The sequence below is a fragment of the Rhipicephalus microplus genome, unplaced genomic scaffold (genome assembly GCF_043290135.1).
Source record: "Rhipicephalus microplus isolate Deutch F79 unplaced genomic scaffold, USDA_Rmic scaffold_24, whole genome shotgun sequence".
Taxonomy (NCBI): Eukaryota; Metazoa; Arthropoda; class Arachnida; order Ixodida; family Ixodidae; genus Rhipicephalus; species Rhipicephalus microplus.
The window spans coordinates 7211881-7239811 of NW_027464597.1; the positions used below are offsets into that span (position 1 = coordinate 7211881).

The following is a 27931-nucleotide window of genomic DNA, read 5'->3' on the forward strand; positions in this document are numbered from 1 at the left end:
ATGTTCGACAACGAGGTGATCTACGGCATCTGCAGCCGCAGCCTCGACATTGAGTGGCCCACCTACACGAATATAAGCAGGCTTACCGTCCAGTCAGTCTCCTTCATCACTGCCTCTCCTTGGTTTGACGGCGCCCTGAACGTCAACTTGACGTAGTTCCAGACCGACTTGGAATCATACCCTCGCGTGCACTTCTCCCTCGTGAGTTATGCTCTGGCGATTTTTGCAGAAAACGCATACCACGAGCAGCTTACGGTCCCCGAGATCACGATAGCCTGCTTCATGCCCGCCCACCAGATTGCCAAGTGCGATCCTCGTGGCGTAAAGTACATGGCCTGCTGTCTTTTGTACCATTGGGACGTTGTGCCAAATGATGTAAAGGAAGTGATTGCGACTATCAAGACAATGCGCACAATCAAGTTTGTGGACTCGCCCCCCCCCCCTGGGATTTCAGGTGCGTTTGCTGCTGCTGTATTGTAGCTCGTGTAATTATAAAGACCGGGAAATTATCAAGGGGCTAAATGTCAATGATAACTCATTATAATGGCAAGGAACCCGAGAGATGTCATTTGTGATTCTAGGCATCGAACTTACGTAAACGTTGGGAGAGTAGTGAAAACTGTAGTGGAAACTGGGAATGAGGACAAATAAAAGCCTTACTTTTTCTCTTCTCTTTTTCTTCTCTTCTTAGGTCAAGCTCATGTTATTTTTCGTTAAGGACTAGGACGAAACAGCTGAGGGAGCCAGAGATTAAATTAAGCCTGTTCAAAATCGTCAGAGTGTCTGAGAAGACATATTAATGCCATTTCACCTTTTCAACACAATGTGTCCAAAATATGAAACTACACTTGTGTTCACAGACATGAAACGATAACGATGCCCTGGATAGATGAACTGAGATGAATGATATAAGAACAGGAAACGAACAAAAACCTTGTGCTCTAAGATATATATATATATATATATATATATATATATATATATATATATATATATATATATATATATATACATATATATATATATATATATATATATATATATATATATATATATTGTTATGCACAAGGAAAGGAAGACCGGGACGTATACGGCTGAAGGGGGCCGTTTATTTTGGTCGCGAAGAGAAGCGCCGGAGCGCCCAACAGGTTGATGATCGCAGTCTCGTCGTCTTCTTTCTTCCTTCAGCTTGGGGCAGCACGCATGTTCACCCATCTTCGTTTTCTTCCCAGGCATGCGTAACATTCCTCCCCTTGAAGACGAAGCCCGCCGGGCAAGGTAACTGATTAACCTTGGTGTGTACAACTTCAGTCAAGCGACATGGACTGCTTGGGTTTTAGCGGCTCTTCTACCACTTCTCGTGAGGCGAGCTATTCTGTATGTGACTTCCGTGATTTTGTCGAGAACTACAAACGGTCCGTCGTATGTGGCCAAGAACTTTTGGCATAACCCGCGTCTTCGTAGCGGAGTCCACAGACATACTAAGTCACCTGGATGGTAAGTTACAGGCTGGTGGCGGACGTCATAGCGTACCTTCGATTTTTCCTGTGATGACAAAGTGCGTAGACGAGCAATACGACGCGCTTCTTCTGCAAGGCAGAGAATTTCGGTGACTGAGAGGTTCTCGTGCGCCGAGAATGGCAAAACTGTGTCGAGTGTGTGCCATGGTGTTCGTGCGTACATCAAGAAAAAGGGGCTATAGCCTGTTGTCTCGTGCTTAGCCGTGTTGAACGCGTACGTTATAAATGGTAGCACGTCATCCCAGTTCTTGTGGTTGGATGCCACATACATAGAGATCACGTTTACAATTGTGCGGTTGGTGCGCTCCGTGAGCCAATTTGTTTGCGGATGGTATGGTGACGAGTGACGAAGGCGGGACTCACTCAATCGAAGCAGCTCTTCTACTATATTTGCTGCAAATTGTCGTCCGCGATCACTGATGATAACGTGAGATGGGCCATGTCGGAGGATACGTGCTGTAGCAGGAACACAGAAACGTCGCTGGCCGTTGCGGTTGGTATGGCCGCTTTCTCGCAGTAACGCATGAGGTAATCGACGCATACAATTATCCAGCGATTGCCCTCAGCCGACTTTAGAGAAGGGCCCAAGAGGTCAATGCCCACTTGTAGGAAAGGTGTGCTCAGAGGTGGCAAGGGCTGTAGAAGACTAGCCGGAGTAGTAGATGGGCGTTTGTGGCGTTGACACTGTGTGCAGGTGGCCACATACGCCCCGACTGACTGTCGCATTCCTTGCCAATAAAAGCGTTCCTTAACACGGTAAAGCGTCCGCGCAGAACCTAAATGTCCGGACGTAGAATCGTCGTGCATAGCACCTAAAATAGCTGTCCGAAGGCTTTCTGGCACTACCAGGAGGAAACGTGCGCCAGTGCTTAAAAAGTTCTTCTTATATAGGAGTCCGTTGCGTACACAGAAATGGCATGCCGTAGGAACTGTGCAAAGCGATGATAGCCTGGTGTCCTTTCGCTGTTCATCTTTGAAAGTACTGAGGTCGGCAAACCTTGGTGACACAGAAGCTACGAGGTGATCGAGGTCATCGGCGTCACACTCTGTAGTGCTCAGTGGCATGCGCGAAAGGCAATCTGCGTCGGCGTGTCGTCGACCACTTTTGTTCGAGACTATGAAGTTATACTCTTGAAGCCGAAGTGCCCAGCGCGCTAGACGGCCGCAAGGACCCCGAAGGTTGACGAGCCAACACAATGAGTGGTGGTCGGTGACGACTGTAAAAGGGCGTCCATATAGGTAAGACCGAAACCGCTGAATCGCAAATACTACCGCGAGGCATTCTTGTTCTGTGACAGTGTAATTCTGATTGGGCCTACTCAAGGAACGACTTGCGTATGCAATCACGTGCTCGCGGTTATCATAGCGTTGAACTAGGACGGCACCAATTCCTATGCCGCTGGCATCTGTGTGCAGTTCGGTTGGAGCTGATGGGTTGAAGTGTTGAAGAACAGGCCGCGACGTCAGGAGGAACTTCAGTTGACGAAAAGAGGAGTGTCACTCCGGAGTCCACTCGAAGGGAGTATTCTTCCGTAGCAAACATGTCAGCGGATAAGCGGCATCGGCAAATTTAGGTATAAAGCGGCGAAAATAGGAGCAAAGCCCCAAAAAACTGTGGAGCTCCTTCACAGAGTTTGGCACAGTGAACGTTTCAACGGCTGCTGTCTTCTGGGGATCTGGACGAATGCCCTCCTGATCAACTAGGTGTCCAAAAACAAGGGTTTGTTGGTCTCCGAAGTGGCAATTATTTGAGTTAAGAACAAGGCCAGCGTTTCTTTTGCAAGTCAGTAAAGTATCCAGACGTGAATTGTGTTCGCTGAAGGTGCGGTCAAAGATCACGACGTCGTCTAGATAGCATATGCAAATGTTCCACTTCAAGCCACGAAGAACAGTGTCCAAAATCGCTCGAACGTCGCCGGCGCGTTGCACAGTCCAAATGGCATCACGTTGAATTCAAAAAGGCCGTCAAGGGTTACAAAGGCTGTCTTTTCTTTATCTTCAGGATGCATGGGAATTTGCCAGTAGCCCGATCTTAAGTCCACAGAGGAAAAGTAAGAGGCCGAATGCAGACAGTCTACGGCATCATCAATGCGTGGAAGTGGATACACGTCTTTTTTGTTACAGCATTCAGTCGGCGATAATCGACACAAAATCTCCAGGATCCGTTTTTCTTTTTAACGAGAATTACAGGAGCTGCCCATGGACTTACCGACTCTTGAATGATACCGTTTTCAATCATTTCGTTCACCTGATAATTATTAATCCGCCGCTCGGATGGCGAAACATGGTATGGCTTTTGTCTAATCGTATTGGCCAAACCCGTGTTGATAGAGTGACATGTTCGAGAAGCAGGGATTAGGGGTGCTTTGTCTTTCTGCGCAAAGTCGAATGCAGAGACGTGCTTCGAAAAAGCATTGACCAATGTTCGGCGTTCACTTGTGCTCAGCGACTTATTCACCATTGACAGAAGAGCCGTTTCAAAACTGTGACTACGATGCTCTTTCGGCGCATCTCTAAGCTCGGTCACCAGTAAGGCCTCGTGTTGTTCACTGACGACGGCTAACTTTAGACCATCTGGTAACATCACGGGTTCTGTAGAGCAATTGACAGTCCATAAACCAGCGCGTCCACGTCTGATCAAACCCACACAATGTGAGATCAACACATTCTTCTTCATGCAGTTGGTGTACACTGGTTCTACGTTGGCATCAAAGTTGGCGGAATAGCTGTCGCTGCAATCAACAGGTACACAAACGGTTGATAACGGTGGTATGATAGTGTCACCACAGACACACAATGCCGTCTCACCATCCACAGGGAGTTCCAAGAGTGCTGGCGGAACGTGATCACTCAAGAGTATTGTCCCTGTGCGGCAGTCGACAGTCGCACCACACTCCCTCAAAACGTCCATACCCAAAATAACATCATGTGTCGCCTGCGCAATAATCACGAAATCCGTTGGGATAACGCGGCCCCCGAGAAACACGTCAGCTTGACACACACCAACAGGATGCAGTGCCTCACCGCTCACTCCGCAAAACTTCGAAGCTTGATTCCACTTAAATAAAACCTTCTGCCCCAAGGTATCTTTAAAACACGCACTCATGACCAAAATGGTTGCCCCCATATCCACCAAAGCCAACACAGGCACATCGTCAACAAAAACACGTACTTTGTTTTTGAGCATCAACACAGGAGGTATTTCTGATATTAGCACGTCTCCGATGACTTCACCTTCATCGGCCGCGCTTGCTAGTTTTCCTGTGGCAAAGGAGACGTGCTGCGACGCCGTGGTGAAGGAGAACGGGGAACACGAGGCGGTGGAGGCGTCAACCTCCTGTCAGATGTAGGGGAGTGGTTCCGGAAGCTGCGTGTCCAGTAGTCGTCGCGAGGCAGCAGGTGTGTTGTCTTAGGGTCGTCGTACGGTCCATCAGACGATCGTGTGAAGTGTGGTGGTGGGCCATAGTACGTTGCTCGCGGGTCATCGCGAAGTCCTTCGTAAGGCCGTGCAAAGTGTGGTGGGTAGCCATACCGTGGGGCTACACGTCGGCGGTTGCAAAATCGCGAAATATGTCCTGGTACACCACAGGAGTAGCAAACTGTGAGAGGTCGAAACTCTCTTTGTTCGTCGATGAATCGAACATCGTCTTCCCTGGCGTAGTGGGTCGGTTTGTTCCGTATATCATAGGGATAGACCGGGCGTCGCGAAGAAGGCGGAATCTCGGGGCGTCGGCCATGGTGAGGAGCTGGCAAGCGTGGTGCTCTCCTTGGCTGTGGGGGTGCGTTGTTCTCAACAGCTGCTGCACTAACCATCGATTGCCAAGGAGTCGTAGAAGGCGGCAGCGCAGTCACAGCCTCACGTGGCACATCTACCGAATGTTGGTCGTTTACAGAATGGCGATCCACTGCTGAATGCGTCTGTTCTCTATAGCGAAAAAGTTCTTCGCGAACAATCTCTCGATTGGTCGAGGACAGGTCTGGGCAGGTGCTCGTGTCGATGCTGGCGACCGTTGTAACATAAGTGAACCGGCCGAACTTTCGAGCAATCCTGCGCATTTTCAGCAGTTCGAAAGTTCGGCAATGCTGAATCACGTCGGACACCGAGCTCAGGTGGTCTTTTCCGATGAGAAGATTATAGACATCTTTGGCTATATCTTTCAGCAAATGCCCTACTTTGTCGTCTTCTGACGTCTAATCATTGACCACCTTGCAGAGCTTCAGCACATTCTCTATATACGTGGTACATGTCTCACCTGGAAGCTGCGAGCGTTGAGACAATAACTGCTCTGCCCGCTTCCTTTTGATGCTCGAGTCACCGAAACACGCTTTTAGCTCTGCAACAAAACTGTCCCACGCCGTCAGTGTGTCCTCGTGGTTTTCGTACCACATGAGCGCAGTATCCCTAAGGCAAAATACCGCATTGCTGAGCTGAGCGGTGGCATCCCAGCCGTTGGACTTGCTGAGTCGTTTGTACTGGACGAGCCACGCGTCGACATCCTCTCCCGATTTTCCTCCGAAGGTTGGCGGGACTCGGTAGTAGGGCACCGAACCCATTGGAGTTGGCCTTGAAGCGTTAGATGGCTGATCATGGGCCATTACGATGGGCGCAGGCGGCAGTCCGGCAAGGCGGCGGCTGCGGCGTAGTCCAGGTAGTGCAGCTCCCGTCGTTGGGCCTGTCTTACCCAGCACGCTTCCACCAATCTGTTACGCACAAGGAGGACCGGGACGTATACGGCTGAAGGAGGCCGTTTATTTTGGTCACGAAGAGAAGCGCCGGAGCGGCCAACAGGTTGATGATCGCAGTCTCGTCGTCTTCTTTCTTCCTTCAGCTTGGGGCAGCCAGCATTTTCACCCATCTTCGTTTTCTTCCCAGGCATGCGTAACAATATATATATATATATATATATATATATATATATATATATATATATATATATATATATATATATATATATATATATATATATATATGTGACGCTAGATGCAGGAGACGTGGCCCGGCTCATACGCCATGTTTATTCTGTTCTCACTTCTTCCTTCTCTGCTTCTACCAATCATCGCTTCGTACGTCACACGATTCCCCCTCCCTCCGAAAGAAGGCATGGATTACGAACAAGGAAAAGTACACATGGAGAGGTTGAGAAGTCACAAATGTCAACATGCACAATTGGTTTCATGGCCCCATGGTGTTCCGTAAACTCGCAAAACTTCAGGAAAGAGTGCAGCAGTCCGGTTAACGCAGGAGTTCTGGTGGGCGAGGCTGATGGTTGCGTCCTGGATAACACAAGAATGCTTTGGACGTAGAGATAGTGGAAATTGCAGCCGGGATTCTTGTGAAGAACAAACGAGGTTTGAACACCTTGCAGAATGAACAGTTCGGGTGTCGTAGGCATGGGATTCTTCGTCGTGGCACAGGTTGTGCAGGCAGCTTGCGTGCGCGTTGATCGAGGTTGATTGGGCGCTGCCTGTGTTTCTGCCGAGTACAAGGGGTGCTTTTGTGGCTTTTGGAGATTTTTCTATGGCATGTCGCAGATGGTTTGATGGAAGGCACATTCTTGATCTTTGGTGGAGAATGTATTCACGACGATGGGCCTTTTTGCAATGTTCTTTGAGCCTTAAAAGTGGTTTTGATGAGGTTTTCTTTCGTCGTTGACAATGTTGAAGTATACGTTGACGTTGTAGTTTCTTGGTTTTGTCGACTTGCTTGTGGTGTGACATTGATCGTGCTGTGTCAGGATTCTTAGCAAGTCCTTCGCAGGCTTCTACGACGTGAACCAATGCAGATGTTTCCGGCACAAAACAATGTGCGGGGTTTCGTGCACTTGAATCTTCTGTATTCATAAATCGTTCATTGTTGGTGGTTGCCTGAAGATTACTTGTGTCATCAGAAGTCGCACCTCTGCTTTTGTTTTCATTGTTGGCAGTGAGGTTGTATACTAGATTCATGTCACTTCGATCTTGTAATTGATTAACACTAGACGCTTCTGCAGAAGACTTTCCTTCACAAGATGCTGATTGTGAATTCTTCTGTCTTTGTGGCACTGCTGAGCTGAATGCCAAATCAGTTTGCAAAGTATGCATGTGGCATGAAGTATTAAATGCATATCGGTCATTAATAGCGGATTCAATTCTTTTATGCAGCGGTGAGTTGAGCATTGGTGATATATCCGCGGATGAGGAACCAGGTGGAAGGTTGGGAACACGACCACGTGGTCTGTCCGTGAGCATGTGGCTAACTTCACCTGATGGGAATTGTAAATTCATGTTCTGTACTCGAGTGCGTGAAGGCTGCTTATGACTGCGATGACTGAGCTTGAATGCATTGAGAGTGCGTGTGCTAATCGAATCTTCATTATAGTCTTGAAACCAGATGATCATTCCTTCTTTTATCTTTTGCCAAGACTCGTCGTTGTCGAATATGTGGGTGAGGTAAAACCTAAATGCCTCACCGGTGACATAGTCGCTGAAGTTCGTAACCGTCTCCCGTTCCGACCAAGATGCAGCGGTAGCATGGAGCTCGAACTGGTCGAAGCAGTCCTGTACAGGTCCATCGTCCGCTGCTCCGGTGTACTTGGGGATGGGAAGGTCGGTCGATGGTTCTGCCATGATGCCGGTAACTGCTTGCGCCTGAGATCACCTCTTCTGTGGTCGATATTCAGTTGAGGCGTATTGCTGGTGGCTTCGTGAATGATGTGTGGCTGGTTGATGACGTGGCCGCCAGGTCTTCGTCCGGTCGACTCGTGTGACGCTACGATGAATGGGTGACGTGGCCCGGCTCATATGCCATGTTTATTCTGTTCTCACTTCTTCCTTCTCTGCTTCTACCAATCATCGCTTCATACGTCATATATATATATATATATATATATATATATATATATATATATATATATATATATATATATATATATATTGTAATGAATCTGAATAACGGACACTCTGCTGGTAATGATGGTAATGAAGGAGACGATAATGATCGGTGGCTGTAGTAGTAGCTCGCGCACGCCGCTCGCCATTAGTCACACCTGCCTAATAAAGCACATTTTGCCAAGCTGCGTCTGAACCTTTCTCGACGTACAACACCTTTACTTTAAGTGGTTTAGGAGCCGGGGTTCTCATCAACCTGGAACTTCGCAATCGGACGCTACCCTCACCGTTCACCATGACTGCTCCTGGCCCTTCTCACGCTGCCTTACCAACGACAGTCTACTGTACTGGCGTGCCTCGGCAACGCGACCTACCAATTTTTCGCGGCGACGACGAACAAGACGTCGAGGACTGGCTCGTCGAGCACGAAATTGTAAGCGCTTCCAACAAGTGGAACGCCTGCGACAAGCTCACAAACGTGCGCTTTTACCTCGCTGATGTGGCCAGCCTCTGGTTCAAGAACCACGAAGGCGAAATAACCAACTGGTCCGCCTTCAAGACCACCATCACCGCGGTCTTCGGTCGTCCCGCCATGCGCCGGCTTCGCGCGGAACAGCGTTTCCGTAGCCGAGTCCAGCGCAGGAACGAGACCTTTACAAGTTACATTGAAGATGTCTTGTCTCTTTGCAAGCGCGTCGATGAATCTCTAACCGAACGCGACAAAATCAAGCACATTATCTAAGGAGTTGACGACGATACCTTCCAGATGCTCATCGCTAAGAATCCACAGACCGTCACCGATCTTGTCCAGCTGTGTCAGGAGTACGACGAGTTGCGTAAGCAGCGTGTCTCGACGCGCAGGGCCGCTGAAGATACGGCTGAAGTTTCCGCCCTCGTGCACGACGTCACTGCTGATCACACCATCTTACTGCCCCACATCAAGCAATTCATTCGTGAAGAAGTTGCGCGTCAGCTTTCTCTCGTGGCCGAAGCATCCGCCCCAGTGACCTCATTAGATCCACGTCTACTCCAGGTCATTGAGACACAGGTCACGCAGGCACTGCCTCCATCGCCATCTGTCCCTACGCCGCTGACCTACGCTGTCGTCGTTGCTAGACCCCCAGCCCCACCTGTTTCTGGCGCATACCGGGGCACCGGGTCCTCTTACCCTACGACGCTGCCTACATACTCGGCACCCCATCCCGTTTCGCCCCCTGCACCTTCTGTCGTTAACCCATGGCACACCTTGGATAATCGATCCATCTATTTCGCATGCGGTTTCATGGGGCATATAGCACGCTACTGTCGCCGTCGCAACTTCCAGCCTCCAGACCATGGGAATTCTGCAAACTACCAGGCTGTCCAGAATCCCCATTCACCATCTTTTCCTATCACCAACTGATTGTCCCCACGAAGCCCTCTCGATTTTCACCGGTCATTACCGCCCCGTCGCCAATCTGTCTCCCCGATGCTTCGGCGCACGAGCCCCGGTCGAGAGGAAAACTGACAGCCGCAGTTCCGGAGGCAAAAACTGCGTCGTCGTCGAACTTTCTAAGACCTCCTCTTTGTACGACAAACGAAATTGATGTGCTAGTAGAAGGTGTTGCTGTACGTGCACTTGTCGACACAGGCGCCGTCGTTTCTGTATTTAGTGAAAAACTGTGTCGCGATTTGAGAAAAGCTACAACGCCGCTTACAAATCTTGCTCTGCGTACAGCCACCTCTCATCTCATCGAGCCGACAGCTCAGTGCACAGCACGCGTTCTTATTCAAGATGTTTGGTACGCCGTCAACTTTGTTGTTCTCCCATGTTTATCTTACGACTTCATACTAGGATGGGATTTCCTTTCTACCCATCAGGCCCTCGTCGACTGCACTCGTGCTGAACTCACGTGGACGAATCCGTGCCTTGATATCGACCACCACAGTCCCTCGAAAGTGTTTGCCGCAGCTGACGTCCGCATCGCGCCGTTGTCCGCTGTTCTAGTGCCTGTGTTTTCCCCTGCTGCCACTAACTCGACGCTCCTGTTCCAACTAACTGTAGCTAGTGTGCAACACCAAACCATCGTCCTCCCGTTTGCCGTTATGAACTTTTCCAATGGTTCGGCGGTACTTTATGCGTGAAACGTTTCTGTTTGTCCCTACATCCTCCTACGCGGCGAGTGTCTGGGAAGCCTCGAAACCTTACATTGTATTTTTGAAGACCTGATCTATCTAGACAAGCCATTTTTACTGACTTGTGCCATTACACCCGCAACTGACGCTAATGAACCTATGGATGTATTCTGCAAGTTCATTGATTGCAACCTACGCCTGGGCAGCAGGAACAGCTGATCAAGCTCCTACAGCGTTTTCGAGCCTCGTTTGACCACAATCAGCCTTCCTTAGGTCGAGCGTCATTTGTTGTTCACCGTATAGATACCAATCAAGAGACGCGATTACGGCAGCGTCCATATCATGTGTCAACTACCGAACGCCGTGCCATCAATGAACAGGTTGACGACATGCTGACACGAGGCATAATCGAACCGTCAAGTAGTCCCTGGGCCTCTCCAGTTGTGTTGGTGAAGAAGAAGGACGGATTCATCAGGTTTTGCGTGAACTACCGACATCTCAACCGAATCACGCGCAAGGATGTCTAGCCGCTGCCACTCAATGACGACGCCTTGGACTGCCTACAGGGAGCCGAATTTTTCTCTTCTTTAGATCTGCGCTCTGGATATTGGCAGGTACCCAGGACAGAGGCCGATCGCGAAAAAAACAGCTTCCATCACGCCCGACGGGCTTTACGAATTCACAGTCATGCCCTTCGGCCTCTGCAACGCGCCAGCTACTTTCGAGCGAATGATGGACTCTATCCTTCGAGGCCTCAAATGGAACGTTTGCCTTTGTTACTTAAATGACATTGTCGCCTTTTCAAGTGATTTTGCAACCAATTTAACCCGCCTCGAGAAAGTCCTCGCGTGTATTTCTGCCGCGGAGCTGCAACTGAATCTGAAGAAGTTCTATTTCGCTGCTCGAAAGCTTACGATCCTTGGCTACGTGGTTTCAAAAAACGGCATTCTTCCTGACCCTGCTAAACTTACAGCCGTTTGAGCGTTTCCCAAACCGATCACCATGAAAGAGCTCTGAAGCTTCATAGGCCTTTGCTCTTACTTCCAGCGCATCGTCCGCAATTTCGCGACGATCATCGCTCCTTTGACCAAGCTCCTCGCCGGCTCTAGAGACCTTTCAGCCTGGTCTGCCACCTGGGACGATTTTTTCAATGAATGGCGCGGCCTCTTCACGTCGCCTCCTATTCTGTGACACTACGACCCATCGGCACCCACAGAGATCCACACCGACGCTAGTGGTGTCGGGCTAGGCGCTATTCTTGCACAACAGAAAGATGGCTTCCAAGAGTACGTGGTCGCCTACGCAAGCCGAACTCTTAGCAAAGCCGAAATCAACTATTCCGTCACTGAAAAGGAATGCCTTGCCATTATTTGGCCAATAGAGAAATTTCGACCTTACGTGTACTGGAACCCTTTTGACGTCGTGACTGACCACGACGCCCTCTGCTGGTTGTCGTCCCTGAAGGATCCAAGCGGTCGCCTCACCCGATGGGCATTACGCCTCCAAGAATATAATATTCGCGTGGTCTATCGCCCCGGCCGGAAACATTCGGACGCAGACGCCCTATGCCGTTCGTCCCTACGCCCTGACCCGGACTGCTGCAAAAGTCTAACCTGTGATGCCACTGCCGTCGCCATCGCCGACATGCCATCTGAGCAATGCAAGGACCCTTGGGTTGCTTCGATTCTAGACATCCTGGCTGGGCGGACGGCTTTCCCCCCTTCTCGCACGTTGCGTCAGCAAGTCGAGCACTTCGCCACTCGCGACGACGTGCTGTACCGACGCAACTACGCACCCGGTGGACGTCACTGGCTACTCATTATTCCACGTCATCTGCGATTCGAAATTTGTTCCACGTTTCATGACGACCCCCAATGTGGCCACGTAGGTTGCCTGAAGACTTAATCTCGCATACGTCTCCAATATTACTGGCGTGGCATGTACCGTTTTATACGACAATACGTTCGGGCCTGCTCGACGTGCCAGAGACTAAAGACTCCCCCTTATCACGCCAGTGGTACCTTGTTACCCTTACCATACCCATCCCAACCATTCGACCACGTCGGCATCAATATCTACGGTCCCCTTCCCAACACTGCTGACGGTAACCGCTGGATCATAGTTCCCGTCGACCATCTCACGCGGTATGCCGAAACTTCGTCCCTTCCCTCGTCTACAGCAAAGGACGTTGCAACTTTCGTTCTTCACAACATCGTATTACGTCATGGAGCCCCTCGGGAGTTACTGAGCGATCGTGGTCACGTATTCTTGTCAGACGTCATCACAGCATTGCTGCGTGAGTGCCACGTCGTTCACTGCACTACAAGCGCCTATCATCCCCAGACCAAAGGAATGACAGAGCGCTTCAACCGCACCCTTGGTGACATGGTGTCTATGTATATCTCGTCACACCACTCCAATTAGGACCGAGTGCTTCCGTTTATCACGTTCGCCTCTTATACCGCCATTCAAAGCACTACTGGGTTCTCACCTTTTTTCCTCATTTACGGACCCGAACCTTCTTGCACTATGGACACCATTCTTTCGTACAAACCTGACTCCTCAGAGTCGACGACTTTGTCTCAAGCCGCTACATACGCTGAAGAATGCCGCCAACTCGCAAGATCATTCACAACCCAAGACAAAGGACGCCAAAAGCACGACCATGACGCATCAAATAACATTACTTACTACGATTCAGGTTCACTCGTCTGGCTGCATGTCCCTTCTCCTACACCTGGCCTTTCTACCAAGTTGGTCCCCAAGTATCACGGCCCATATCGTGTGCTACAAAAAACGTCACCAGTGAATTACCTCCTTGAGCCACTGGAACCATCTTCTGACCAACGTCGTCGTGGCCAGGAAATCGTCCACGTATCGAGACTTGAGCCCTGCTACGACCCTCCCGTGTTTTCTTGTCTATAGGTCGCCAGGACGGCTCCTTATTTTGCGGGGAGTAATTGTAATGAATCTGAATAACGGACGCTCTGCTGGTAATGATGAAGGCAATGATGATCGGTGGCTGTGGTAGTAGCTCGCGCACGCCGCTCGCCAATAGCCAGACCTGCCTGATAAAGCACACTTTGCCAAGCTGCGTCTGAACCTTTCTCGACGTACAACCCCTCTAATTTAATATATATATATATATATATATATATATATATATATATATATATATATATATATATATATATATATATATATATATATATATATATTGTAGTGAATAAGATGAGTGCCACTCAGAAAGGCACAGAGGGTATCACTAAGTCTGTGAAGAAGACGACGTTCGGTTGGCTCGGTACACAGGCTGATTCCGCCATTACCACTTTTGACTTGTCGTGACAGCTCTCCTGCTGTATAAAAGAGTGCCATTTTAAAACGCCTCATTTGAATTGGTGGAGCTGCTGGGTAACGCATAATCGTGGAAAGGCGAAACCGTACGTTGCCTCCAGTTGCTACGATGTCCACGGACGACGATCAGCAGGCGGCCGCCTCGGCTCCAACTACTGCAGCTCCAATTGTCTTGGCTCCTTTCAGTAACGCGATCCATCTACCTTCAGTGGAACCGATGACAAGAAAGTGGGAGACTGGCTCGACAAATACGAGCGGGGGAGCAAGCACCACAAGTGGGACGATGCGCACAAGCTTACCGTCGTCCAATTTTCTTTGACCGACGTCACCAGTCTGTGGTACCGTAATCACGAGAGAGACCTTCCCACCTGGTCAGCCTTCTGAACGGCGTTTGCGGACTTGTTTAGCCGTCCAGCGTTTCGCAAACTACGGGCCAAACAGCACTTGCAAACTAGCGTTCAGCAGAATGGTTAAGTTTACAGCAGTTATATCGAAGATGTGGTCGACCTTTGCCGGCGTGTCGACTCGGCCATGACAGAAGCCGAGAAGATCAAACACATCTTGAAAGGCGTGACTGACGATGCATTTCAGATGCTTGTCGCCAAGAGTCACCAAACGGTAGTGGAAGTGATCCAACTTTGTAAGAGCTATGACGAGCTCTGGAAACAGCGTGACACCACTCGTCGTGCCAGCACGCCATGTTCAACAATCTCCGCTTCAACGTCGGCTGGCACTGCTGTAGGCCACACCACTTTGCTTCTCGAGATCAAGCGATTTGTACGAGAGGAGGTCGCATGCCAGTTGTTCCTCATGCCTTAAACCTCCGAAGGTGCCCCATCTACTTTAGCGCCATCAATACAGTGAGTAGACCAGGAGCAAGTGTCTGAGGCGCTACCAGCAGCTCACGCACCACCTGTGGCTGCTCCACTGACCAATGCCAAAGCACTGAATCGAACCCAACGTCCGCCTATTGCGAACGCCCACGTTTCTTTGTCGCGAACGCCTACGTCCACGCGCCCCTTTGTCGTACCGATTGAGCCTATGTACCAGGCTGCCCATCTTTTCTCCCGACCACCATCACTACGCTTCCAGAACCCTTGGCGCACTCAAGACAACCACCCCATATGCTTCGCTTGTGGAATTGCGGGTCACGTGGCACGGTTTTGTCAATGGTGTGAGTTTTTCTTGTTTGACGACGTCCGACCCAACAATTATGATTTCCCACCACGACCTGAGCCTGCTGTATCTAGCGAGCCTGCCCCCATGGACATATTTTCACCTCACCGGAACTTCAACAGACACCGGTCGCCTTCACCTCAACGCCGTTATTTTTTCCCTATGCTACGTCGACCTCGCCCTGTCTCTGAGGAAAACCAAGAGCCGCCATTCTGGGGGCAAGAACTGCGGATCTTTCGAACTCCACAAGACCTTGTTTTTCGCCGTCCAACGTCGTTTCTGTCTCTGTCGAAGGTATACCTGTTTTTGCATTAGTCGATACTGGCGTCACAAAGTCTGTAATGACTGAAAAACTTTGCCGTTGACTAAAAAAAGTAACAATGCTTCTTCATTACTTTGTTTTGAGCACTGCGAGCGAGCAACGAATTCGCCCTTTTGCTGCTAGCACAAGATTTTCACGTGGGGTTTAACGTGCCAAAACCACCATACGATTATGAAAGACGTCGTAGTGGAAGGCTCCGAAAATTTCGACCACCTGGGGTTCTTTAACGTGCACCCAAATCTGAGCAGACGGGCCTACAACACTTCCGCCTCCAGCGGAAATGCCGCTGCCGCTGCCGGGATTCGATCCCGCAACCTGCGGGTCAGCAGCCGAGTACCTTAGCCACATGTCTACTGCGGCGGGGCTGCATGCACAGCACGCGTCGTTATTGCTGACAATATTTACGTCATCGAGTTTGTAGTGCTCTCGCAGTTTTTCCATGACATTACATTAGGCTGGGACTTTCTCTGCACTCATCATGCCGTCAACGACTGTGCTCGTGCCAAAGTGGAGTTCTCGCCGTTCTTCGACGCTGCTTCACTCGACTAGCCCTTTCACCTGCTAAAGTTTTTGTTGCCGCCAACAGTTCCATTCCCGCATTCTCTTCTGCCCTAGTTGCGCTTTCCTGTGACGTCTATAATGGCTCTTCAGTTCTTTTTACGCCTTCTGAAACCGCTGTCCGACGCAAGTGCTTCCTGATCCCTTTCGTCGTTGTGAACATTCACGATGAATTAAGTGCAATATATGTTTCAAATCTGTTTCCCTCGCCTTACATTTATTGTGCGGAGAGTGCATGGGCTTTGCTGATGACATTGATTCCTCGAGTGCACGTGTAATTCCTGACCACTCGACAACGCTACCTATTGACGCTGTTGATTGCTCCGCGTCACCCTCTTCTCTATCATTCACCGACGCAATTTCGCACTGCGTCGACACCAACCATACAGCCCCGCAGCGCGTCGACATCATCGCCCTTCTCGAGCACTTTCGCGCCAGCTTCGACCACCAGCAACTGACTTTGGGCCGTGCTTCCACAGTATGTCACCGAATCGACACTGGCCTTCACGCTCCTTTACGTCAGTGTCCGTATCGGGTATTGGCATCTGAGCGTCGTATAATCGCGGAACAAGTTGACGACATGTTGTAGCGCGGTTTTATTGAGCTCTCTAATCCCGTGTGTTGGACCTCTGAGCCTTTCTGCTGCGACGCGGCTCACTTCAAGCAAGAACACGTCTTGCCAGATGAAAGGCTTCAAGAGAACTAAAGAAGAAAGAAAAAGACAAGGGTGAGCCGGCGCTGCCACGAGGCCAAGCGTCCGCTCGTGAGGAGGCTCAATAAGGATGATGACTCCTATTCTGCTGCGAGGGATAAATAAAGGAAGTCCCAACAGTCTCCCGCGCCGACAGATGACGCTAGGTGGCTTCCAATGGGTAGAGTAGCTGCACAGGACGCTTCACAACAGTGCCGTCAGGCAAGCGTAGAAAGCAAGTCTTCATGATGCCGTCACGTCCACCTATCAGTTTTTCTATGCGAACCAGGGTCCACAGTTGCCTGGGACAATGTTTTTCTCCGAGTAGAACCACATTGCCTTCCTTTAATATGCGATTTTTTTGTGCTTGGTTAAATGTGCGATTCCCGAGTTCATTGAGGTACTCCTTCAACCAACGAGACCAGAAAGTTTGCAGATCATCTTCTCTCTTGCTCCAAAGTTTCTTCAGTTGATCGTTGGTCGACTCGGTTTTGATTTTGAGGTCGTAAGGTGGTAGCGTTGTCAGTCTTCTTCCAACGAGAAAATCTGCTGGAGATAGGGGGCACGGCTCATCCACATCATTTTACACATATGTTAAAGGCCGAGAATTCATTACTGCTTCCACTTCCGTTAGTGAAGTGACCAACTCTGTCTGTTTACCAAACGTCGACCAAGCATTTTCTTCAAGCAGGTCTTCACAGAACGTACGAGTCTCTCGTAAAATCCGCCCCGCCAAGGAAGGAGCACTCGGGCAAATGAAATTCCACTGAATCTTCGAGGAAGAGAAATATGCAAGTACATCGGGATGCCGAATCGTTCGCCAGAGCTTCTCTAGATCTTTGGACAATTTGACGAAAGTTCGGGCATTGTCGCTGTACATTTTGTGACAGAGGCCTCGACGTGATACGAATCTCCGAAGTGCACAAAGGAAAGCCACCGTCGTCAAATCTTCAACAAGTTCCAAGTGAACAGCTCTACTTACAGCACAAGTAAAAAGAGCGATGTAAGAGCGCTGGTGAAGATGCCCTTCGATGTGAAGTGGACCCGCAAAATCTACTCCACTTACATGAAACGGAGGCGTTCGTTTACAACGATCCTGGGGCATACAAGGTCAAACTTGTTCAACTGGTTTGGACTGTAGGCGTTGGCAGATGGCACACCGTCGTATTGTTTTTTCACGAGCTGTCGTAATTGTGGAATCCAGTATTGTTTCCTTATTTGAGTCAGGGTGTCTCGTACTCCTCCGTGGAAGACTTTTTCGTGAGCATGATTGATGATTAAAGTAACGAGGTGACAGACTTTTGGTAGGAGGTTTGGATGGCGAGAACTGTACGAGTCGTCCGTAATCTGAACTTTTCCTTGTATCCGAAGCAGCCCGTTGTTGTCGAGGAACAATCTTAATTGTCCAACTGGACTTTGGGAAGGAATCGGATTCTCGTTTGCGACGCAGTTGGCTTCGTTACCAAAGTGAGCTCTCTGTTCTACGCGAATCAAGTAGCACTCCGCCTGTTGAATTTTTTCAGCAGACAGCTCTTTGAACCTATCGCCTTCCTTCCTCAATTTTTAACATAACGGAAAACCCATGCCGTTACTCTTACAAGTTTTGTGAGGCTGCTGAATCGTTCGTTATCAATCAACGTTGGCATCGATGTTCTCGTGTTAACAGCGTGGATATTGATTTCTGGCCCCGTCTCAGCTGCTTCGAGTTTTCCGTTTTCGAGGTCAAGGTTTCCCCTGAATTCAGGCCAAAATGTATAAGACATGGCAAGCAATCCGGGTCCACACCACCACAACTGTGATTTACTCAGTTTGTGTACAGTCAAGCCTCGAGTGAGCGAATCTGCAGGGTTTTTTTTCCGGGACAAAATTGCCATCGAGAATATTCTGTCGAATTTCTGATCTCCTGCGTCCTGTTCCGTACGAATGCCTTCCAAGAAATGGGGTCCTTGTAAATCCAGCAAAGGGTAATCAGGGAATCTGACCAAAATGTTACTTCACCAATGCCCAGGTCACAGTTCTTGATGAAGTAGGCATATAAGCGGGCTGCAAGCAAAGCTGACATTTATTCCAGCCTCGCCAAGGTAACCGTCTTTTGCGCTTTTTTTTGCCATTAATAGTATAGTGCGGACGGTACCACTTGAGTCAAAGGTACGAAAGTAGGCTACAGCACCGTATGTTGACTTACTAGCGTCGGAAAAGATGTCCAGTTCTGCCTCTTGATAAGTGCCTTCGCTGCCCGCTGCGAGGAACCTGGGAATACTGATCTCATGTAACATGGCTACCTCCTTGCTCCATTTTTTCCAGACAGCTGACAGCTTCATTGGCATGGTGTCATCCCACCCGAGGTTTTCCCTCCAGAAATCTTGTAGGAAGATCTTTGCCCTTACTATAAAGGGTGACAGAAACCCCAAAGGGTCGTAGATTCTTGCAACAGCTTGGAGCACAAAGCGTTTGGTAATTCGATGCTCCTCCATAAACTGTAGAATATCCTGGGGCCTAAACGAAAAGGTATCCGTCTGTTTGTTCCAATAAAGTCCCAGGACTTTCAGAGGTCCAGAAGGTGAGCAAAGTGATTTTTCGGAAGACGTTATTGCTTGTACGAAGACGGCAGATACAACGGGGTCGTTGTTGGCCCATTTACGAATGTTCATTGAAGCATCTTTGAAGATTTCAATTATTTCTTTATGCATTTGACTAGCTTGTTCAATGGTGTCAGTGCCAATAAGAAGATCATTCAAATATATGGAGTCTTTCAATAGCCGGGCTGTCGAAGGAAAGCGATTTTCTTCGGATCTGAAGTGGTGCTTTAAGGTTGCAGTCAATAGGAAAGGGCTTGAAGTAGCTCCAAAGGGCACTCTCGTCATTCTCCAAACTTCTGTTTCTGGTAGTGCGCTGTCCATTTGAGGTGAAGTCATGAACCACATGAAGTCATGAACTCTGGAGATACGACTGACCTTGCCTGCTTGGACACCAGATTGATCGATGCAGATATCACCTTCTTGTCGTTTTTGATGTCGTCGGATGCGCAAACAGATGTTGCGTGCCTTCTTGCGCACTTGCCGCATTTTAACCGGCTTCTGCAATCTTTAGCCATGTGGCCCTGCTTTAGGCAACGAAAGATCGTCCAGCTTTGATGAGCATCTCCCTTTTTTTGAGAACCCGATGTTCTTCGTATCGCAGACTTCGGCAGGAGGCTTTTCAGACCGGCGGAACAGGCATTGTTGTGGACTTTTTGTTGAACTTTGTAGAGCAGCTGTCGTGGAAACGTCACGTGGATGACTGTGTTTTAGTCCTCCCTTATCTGGGGCTCGACGAGTTTCTGTTACATCTCGTTCAGCAACAGCTTCCCAACAAGTGAGTTGAAGTTCGAAGAATTCCAGAAGCTTTCGAAGATCGTTATCTTCTGGAACCATTACGCGGTTTAGATTGTCTTGCGTATTCGAAGAGGATGCAGCCGACGAGGATGCCTTGTGCATCTCGTGAAAACGCAGCACCATGTTCGTCGGTACAACTCTTAGCAGGATTTCCCGAAGCAAGGAGCAATAAGTTGTCGAGTTTGTGCCAAGCGCCTTGAGGTTTCGAATATGAACCGGTACCTTGTCGTAAAGTTGCCTCAGCTTACGAACGTCTGCAGACGACGACACTGCCTTAAGATCCAGCAAACCTTGCAAATGGTCGTGCACAATCATCTGTTCATCTCTGAAACGCTTCTTTAAAATTTCAATAGCGTATTTATAGCACGCTTCGGTAGCTTGTAATCCCGATATGGCCGACGCGGCCGCTCCGGTAACCAAACTGTTCAAGTATTTGAACTTGTCAGCTGTGCTTAACTCGCTGTTGTTGTGCACTGCTGATGTAAACTGCGTCCGAAATCTCGGCCATAGTCTGTGGTTATTATCAAATTTTACGAGTTCTAGTTGGGGAAGCTTGCTTTTGCCAGATGATAACGGGTGAACATTCGTAAGTAGCGGGCCTAGAGGAGCCAGACATTCATTCAGCTTGACTCGTAGATTCGCTGTGAGAGTAACAACCTTATCGCGGTATTATCCAGCGTCTAACGTCTCGCTGTCCAACAGGTCATCTGGCGTCTCCTCAAAAATTGCCTCATCCACTTTCTCTATCTAACCATAAAATGAGCTTATTCAGTCAAGGAATACACTTACTGCTGCTGCCGTGACGGCTTAATTTCTTCGCAAGTGGTCTGCCGCCTCGGACAACAGGACATCCAGCTGAGACCGCAGGCTGTGGCGTCGTCTAAGATGTCGTTTCATTCTGCCGCCCGCAGTCGATGTATCTCGCCAAGATCGCAGGCGCCGTCTTCCGAGGTGTTGCGGCTCGTAACGTCGATGATGTTGGCGTCGTCAAAGGTCCGGGGTTTCCGGCACCATGTGTTCAACCGCTGATCCTTTCTGCTGCGACGCGGCTCACATCAAGCAAAAACACGTCTTGCCAGATGAAAGGCTTTATTGGAGCTAAAGAAGAAAGAAAAAGACAAGGTAGAGCCGGCGCTGCTACGAGGCTAAGCGTCTGCTCGTGAGGAGGCTCAATAATGATGATGACTGGTATTCTGCTGCGAGGGATGAATAAAGTAAGTAACAACACCGTGGGCCTCCCCAGTTGTTCTAGTTAAGAAAAAGGATGGCTCAATGAAATTCTGCGTTGACTACCGCCGGTTGAATAAGATCACGTGCAAAGATGTTTACCGCTACCTCGCATAGACGATGCCCTTGACTGCTTATAAGGCGCGGAGTTCTCGTCACCAGATCTGCACTCAGGTTATTGACAGGTTCCCATGGCTGAGGCTGATCGCCCCAAGACGGCTTTCGTTACCCCCACTGGCTTATACGAATTTAATGTCATGCCATTCGGGCTCTGCAATGCGCCGGCCACATTCGAGGCCATGATCGACATCCTCCATGGCCTTAAATGGCAGATATGTCTGGGTTAATTAGACGATGTCAAGATATCTTCAAGCGACTTTTCAACGCATCTTCAGCGCCTACAGACAGTGCTTGCTTGCCTCACCTCCCCTGGTCTACAGCTAAATTTAAAGAAGTGCTGCTTCGGTGCTCGAAAACTCCTAATTTTGGGCCATGTTGTATCTGGAGATGGCATTCTTCCGGATCCGACAAAACTCCGTGCCGTTGCCAAACTTCCTAAGCCAAATACCTTAAAAGAACTTCGCAGCTTCCTCGGTTTATTTTCATATTTTCGTCGTTTTATTCGCAACTTCACCTCCTTCATATCGCCCTTGACTGACCTTCTTGCCGGCAACAGCGACCTATCTAGTTGGTCGTCAGCTTGTGTTGATACATTCGCCACACTCCGCCACCTTCTTACTTCACCTCAAATACTGCAACATTTTGATCCTCTTACCCCGACGGAAACACATACGGATGCTAGCGGAGTTGGTCTCGGTGCTCTGCTCGCCCAGCGTAAATCTGCCGTTGATGAGTACGTCGTCTCATACGCCAGCCGTGCACTCACAAAAGCAGAAGCCAACTATTCAGTCACCGAAAAAGAGTGTCTAGCCATCATATGGACCACAGGCAAGTTTCGACCCTATCCTTAAGGGCGCCCATTCAGCGTGCTTACAGATCATCATGCATTATGTTGACTCTCCTTATTAAAAGATTCCAACGGCTGGCTCGCCCGTTGGGCGCTTCGGCTATAAGAGTACGACATTCACGTTGTTTACCGATCTGGGCGAAAACATCCCGACACAGACGCTTTGTCCCGATCACCTCTACGATGTAGTGACAAGTCACCGTCTTCACCTGCCCCCGACGTATTTGCACATAGTGTCAGCGACATGCGACAGGAGCAACGAAAATATTCTTGGATCGCTTCACTTATGAACTTGTTGAGTCGAACTCCCTCGCGAGACATCCCTAGAGGTACGCGCCGTCAAATACAGCATTTCGTTGTCAGAGATGGCTTGCTGTACAGACGGAATTATCTCTCCGGCGGACGCCAATAGCTCCTAGTTATTCGCAGACGTCTCCGCTAAGACATACGCACCTCCTTTCACGCCGACCCACAATGCGCCCATGCTGGAGTATTGAAAACCTATACTAGCCTGTCCCACCGCTACTACTGGCATGGAATGTATCGCTTCCTTCATCGCTACGTACGTTCCTGTCTCGCTGCCAGTGCCGGAAGAATCTCACTCCACATTCTCCAGCTCCACTACAATCCTTACCTTGTCCTGCCTGACCGTTTGACCGTGTTGGTACCGATCTGTATGGACCTATTACGATTACACCGGCTGAAAATCGCTGGGTAATCGTCGATATCGATTACGATACGTGCTACGCAGACACATCACCACTCTCTACTGCGTCAGCAAGGGACGTCGGTCGTTTCATATTGCATCGGATCATTTTGCGTCACGGTGCAAGACGTGAACTCCTGAGTGACCAAAGGCGGGTGTTTTTGTAGGACACCGTGGAATTGCTTCTCAAAGAATGCCAAGTCATTCATCGCACCCCCACCGCGTATCGTTTTCAAACTAATGACATTACAGAACATTTTAACCATACATGAGGAGATATGCTGTCAATGTACGTCGCAACCGATCACTCCAACTGGGACAGTATTCTCCCTTTTGTAATTTACGCGCATAATACTGCTGTCCAGACAACTATTTCTCTCCATACTTCATCCTTTATGGTAGCGAGCCCTCTTGCACACAGTACACCATCCTTCCTTACTTCCCGGATGTTGCAGAGTCGACGACGATGTCACAATCTGCTAAATACGCTGAAGAGTGTCGTCAGCTTGCTCGCTCCCTCTCAAGTGCTGAACAGCAACGCCAGAAACACCACCGTGATAGCCCGACGCCTCCTGCTTCTTATGCATTGGATGACCTTGTCTGGCTTCGCATCCCTTCAACCAGCCCTGGTCTCTCAACGAAACTGATGTACAAGTATAATAGCTCTTACCGTGTGGTTAAACAAACATCACCCGTTAATTATATCATGGAGCCGCTTGAGCAGCCCCATGAACAATGACGCCGTGGACGTGAGACCGTCCACATACACCGCCTAAAACCGTATTACGATCCCTCTCTTGTCACGTTTGGTTGGCTGAGTATGGGTCCACAGGCTGATTCCGCCATTACCACTTGACTTGTCGTGACCGCTCTCCTGTTATATAAAAGAGTGCAGCATTAAAACACCTCATTTATATATATATATATATATATATATATATATATATATATATATATATATATATATATATATATATATATATATATATATTTATATATATCGGGCTTCGGTTGCCTTAGTAAATAGAAAAATGATAAATATACGCTTCTGAAAAGGGTGGCATTCCGCATTCCGATAGTTCGGCTTTTTGAATGTCACCCTTTATAGAAGCGTATATTCATCATTTTTCCTATTTACTAAGGCAACCGAAGCCAGACTCTTGATAACCTATATATATATATATATATAAATATATATCCGATCACATCTTAGGTATACGAGCCCTTAGGTATACACTTCTTTCTCTTATATATATATATATATATATATATATATATATATATATATATATATATTGTAATGATGAATGTAGTGGGTCATACATAGCTTGGAAAACACATCGTCAGTGCTAAGCACGACTCTCGCGTCGAATGTTATCGCTGCTTTCGCTGGCTAAGCCTACGCTGCTACCTAGTTTCAAATCATAGTTTTGACTGTTTCAGTTCTTTATTATAAGATATATATATATATATATATATATATATATATATATATATATATATATATATATATATGTTGAAGAGTCTGGCTTCGGTTCCCTTAGTAAAAGGCTAAATGATGAATAGACGCTTGTAAAAAGGGTGGCATTCAAAAATCTGAACTGTCGGAATGCCGAAATTTAAAATACTGGAAAATCAAAACACCAAAGCATTCCAAATGTCGACATCACGAAGATGATGCATAATAACAAGAAAAAGGCAACAAAAGTTTTATCGGCTTTGTACAACATGCATGCACTTTCACCCTCGTTTCCTATAGCCATGTTCTCTTCGCATAAGGTTCAGCCATTCGAAACTCACGACCATGTATATGTTCAGGATTCACCCTCTAGGCTGAGCTCCTGTATGACTTAAGTGGTAAGTCCACTTTCCTTTTTATTCTCCCAATCTGGCACACGGCTTCATCCCTCGGAAGGTGTTGCCTTGAAGACACAGGTGCATATGCCGTGAATTACTGCACAAGCGTCACGGGCGTCTTGCCTGATGACACCACCAGAGCTTTGATCTGCTCTAGAGTGCGAAGAACTGTCGCTATAGACACATCCGGAGCATGGACCGCTTTTTTCTGAACGTATACGGAAGTACATTTTCCTTAAGGTCGGTAGTCATACTAGCATTACACCTGCCTAGCCTCTCGCACCTCCAGTAGTGTCTAGGACATATACTTTTTTTTCAAGAACATGCACATAATCATCTTTGCATCAAAGTTTGTTTTTCTCTTCAAGGAGCAAACCAAAACAACCTTCTTCTGCCATTTTCAATCGAATGACAGGTATCTCACATTACTGCTGCTTTTGTACTACGAACGTTGAACAGCACCGTTTTTTTTCTGCGGAACCGTAAAAGCCATTCTGTCCACCTGATATACCTATTTTCACAACAGGTAGAAAGACAAAGTTTTACGTCATTTTGATATGATGATGCTGGTACATTTGCTCAACAAGCTAAACAACTAAGTTCGTGTCAGTGGTCAGTGACACGGCAGAAAGTAAACAAGTAGTAGTCACAAAGCGCATCGTGTATTTTCCACGTGGTTCAATAAAATTAGCCACACGTTGTTTCGGCGTTCTGTCTGTTTGGTGTTTTCATTTTACGACATTTTGATTTTTCGGCATGTCACTTATTCGGCATTTCAATTTTTTGTCCTTCTGACATTCGGCCTTTTCATAGTTCGGCTTTTTCATTTTCGGTGTTTTGATAGGAACCTTTCTAAAAACCTTTATTTGTGACGCTTCGATCGGAGACCGATCTTGATCAGACAAAATTTACTATGCTCGGATGCGCTTATATGTCATCGCCGAGCTGAGAGAGAGGGTGAGAAAACAAAAAAAAACGCCACAGAGTGAACGGTTCCTACTGATAAATGGTCACACGTCAACGTGCGCGTGTGCGCACTTTCACATATGCATAGCACGTTCATTCCGTGAAAAAAATTAAAATGAAACAGAAAACAATAAAAAGGTGTACACATAAACAAGTGGTCAAACAACACATGCATTTACGTAGACATCAAGAAAAGTTTTTTTTCAATAAATAAAGAAACAGAGATAGAATACCAAATGGACACATGAAGTACCTCCCTGTGGTGCCCTCGGTCATGATGAATGCCACCCTTTTATCTTAGAAGTACCCTCGGCACATACTCAGGTGTAAGAACCGCACATGTTTTCAAGAAGAAAACTGAACAAACAACAAATATGTAGTATATATACATCTATGGTCCAGGTGGATAAATTAAGCACATTTCATTAGTAAATTGTGAAGTTGCGCACCTCGGGCTCACCCCTCATCATCTCCCCCGTAGCTTGAACAAAACAACAAAGTACATTCCTTGCGATCATTCTCGCATCCCACCAGTTCTCCCAACCTTCTCCTTAGTTGCTTTTTAAGTCTAGGGAGGAGGTCCACGTTGAAACGATGTGCTAAATGCTAAAAAAATACAGCTGACGCGTGTCAAAGCTCAGCAAAAGACAGAAAAAAGAGGAGGATAGGCACATGTGTAGCAGCTACACTCTAGTACACTGTACAGCTACTATCTCTGGTCTGTGACTGAAGAATGAATATTTGGAAAAGAATGAAGACAATTTTTTTTTCAAATTTTGCCGTAGGAGCAGCATATTTCATTCACTCAGTTGTCTGAAGAGTGATTTCATAAGGATGGGGGAAAATGAGGATTATTCGACAGTTGCCCACCTTTCTCGGAAGGCGTGGGCATATGTTCATGCCCGAACACGTGCTCTTGGCGATATCAGAAAAATAGGAAAACATTTTAGCTAGGATAAATATTATCCTCAATCTTCCAGAGCGCGAATCGAAGACAGTATACCTGAGGTGATATTTAGACCACATTTTAATGTATTAAATTTATAACATATATTATTCGCACTGTTGAGGTTCCCTTGTACCGGAGAAACCGCTTTGTATGAGTGTAACCTTAATGGAATCAAACGAGTGGTTTCCGAATTTCACATGTTAATGCACACATCATAATTCAGTTTATATATATATATATATATATATATATATATATATATATATATATATATATATATATATATATATATATTGGAAGACGACGTTTGCAATGACAAAATAAAAAAATATCAACAAAGCAGTGGGACGCAATAGCTCCAGTGAGCACGTGTCCTTCAAGATATCAATCAGTTCATCCAACCGGACGCCACCGATAGTGTGCGTACGCAATCGCTGCCCGTTATCTCGTTCGTGAAGGACGCTTCCATCACTTCTTTTATGCTTTTATTTCACTCATGTGCTACATTCCTTGTGTTTTGAAAACTTGGGGCGCATTTACAATCCGAATAGTGTGCTGATAAGTTGCCAGGAATTGTGAGCAGTTTTGCATCGATGCCATACCAACTAGCCCCCAAAGAAGCACCACTAAAGGTCAGACTTTCTGACAAGATTTTAGTGCACAATTTTATTTGACTCTTTTCCAAACTGCCTACGATTCCAAAAGTTCCAACTGTTTCCATATTCCTCAAAAGTGGCTGCTGTTAAACAATAGCTTCCCTCTTGTATCCTTGCAATCGTCTGCTGTTGCATTGTGTGTCCTCGGGTGTTAATCTTTACACCTTGTTTGTGTTGCAGGTTGTCATCAAATACCAACTTCCAACTGTTGTACCCGGTGGTGACCTCACCAAGGTCCAGCGTGCATGCTGCCCAGCACAACAGCCATTGCGGAGGCCTGGGCATGTCCCGGCCACAAGTTCGACCTCATAAACGCCAAGCGGGAATTCGTCCGCTAGTACGCCGGCGAAGGGATGGACGAAAATTTTTTCTCCGAGGCCATGGAGGACTTAGCCGCCCTCACGATGTAAGCCACCCTCGATGACTGCGAGGGGCTTGGCACCAACTCTACTGAGGGTGCACAAAACGATGGTGGCGAGGAACTCTAAGGGCACCCACCTGCTCGGAACTGTGAAAAAAAGCAGTTTTGACTGCCTGAAACCTGTTACTCTTCATATTGCTGCAGTTATCTGTCCACGGCACTGGCTGTAACACTTTGAAAGGTTACCATAGGTTTGGTTGGCAGG

The 27931-nt window shown here is 47.9% G+C and overlaps 1 protein-coding gene and 1 pseudogene across 1 annotated transcript in view; one reads left to right on the forward strand and one right to left on the reverse strand.

The window, feature by feature from the left end:
• LOC119184259 (tubulin alpha-8 chain-like) lies at positions 1 to 27715 on the forward strand (annotated as a pseudogene).
• Positions 1 to 27931, reverse strand: part of LOC142786478 (uncharacterized) — a 113978-nt gene that overhangs the window by 76292 nt on the left and 9755 nt on the right. The window lies entirely within an intron of this gene.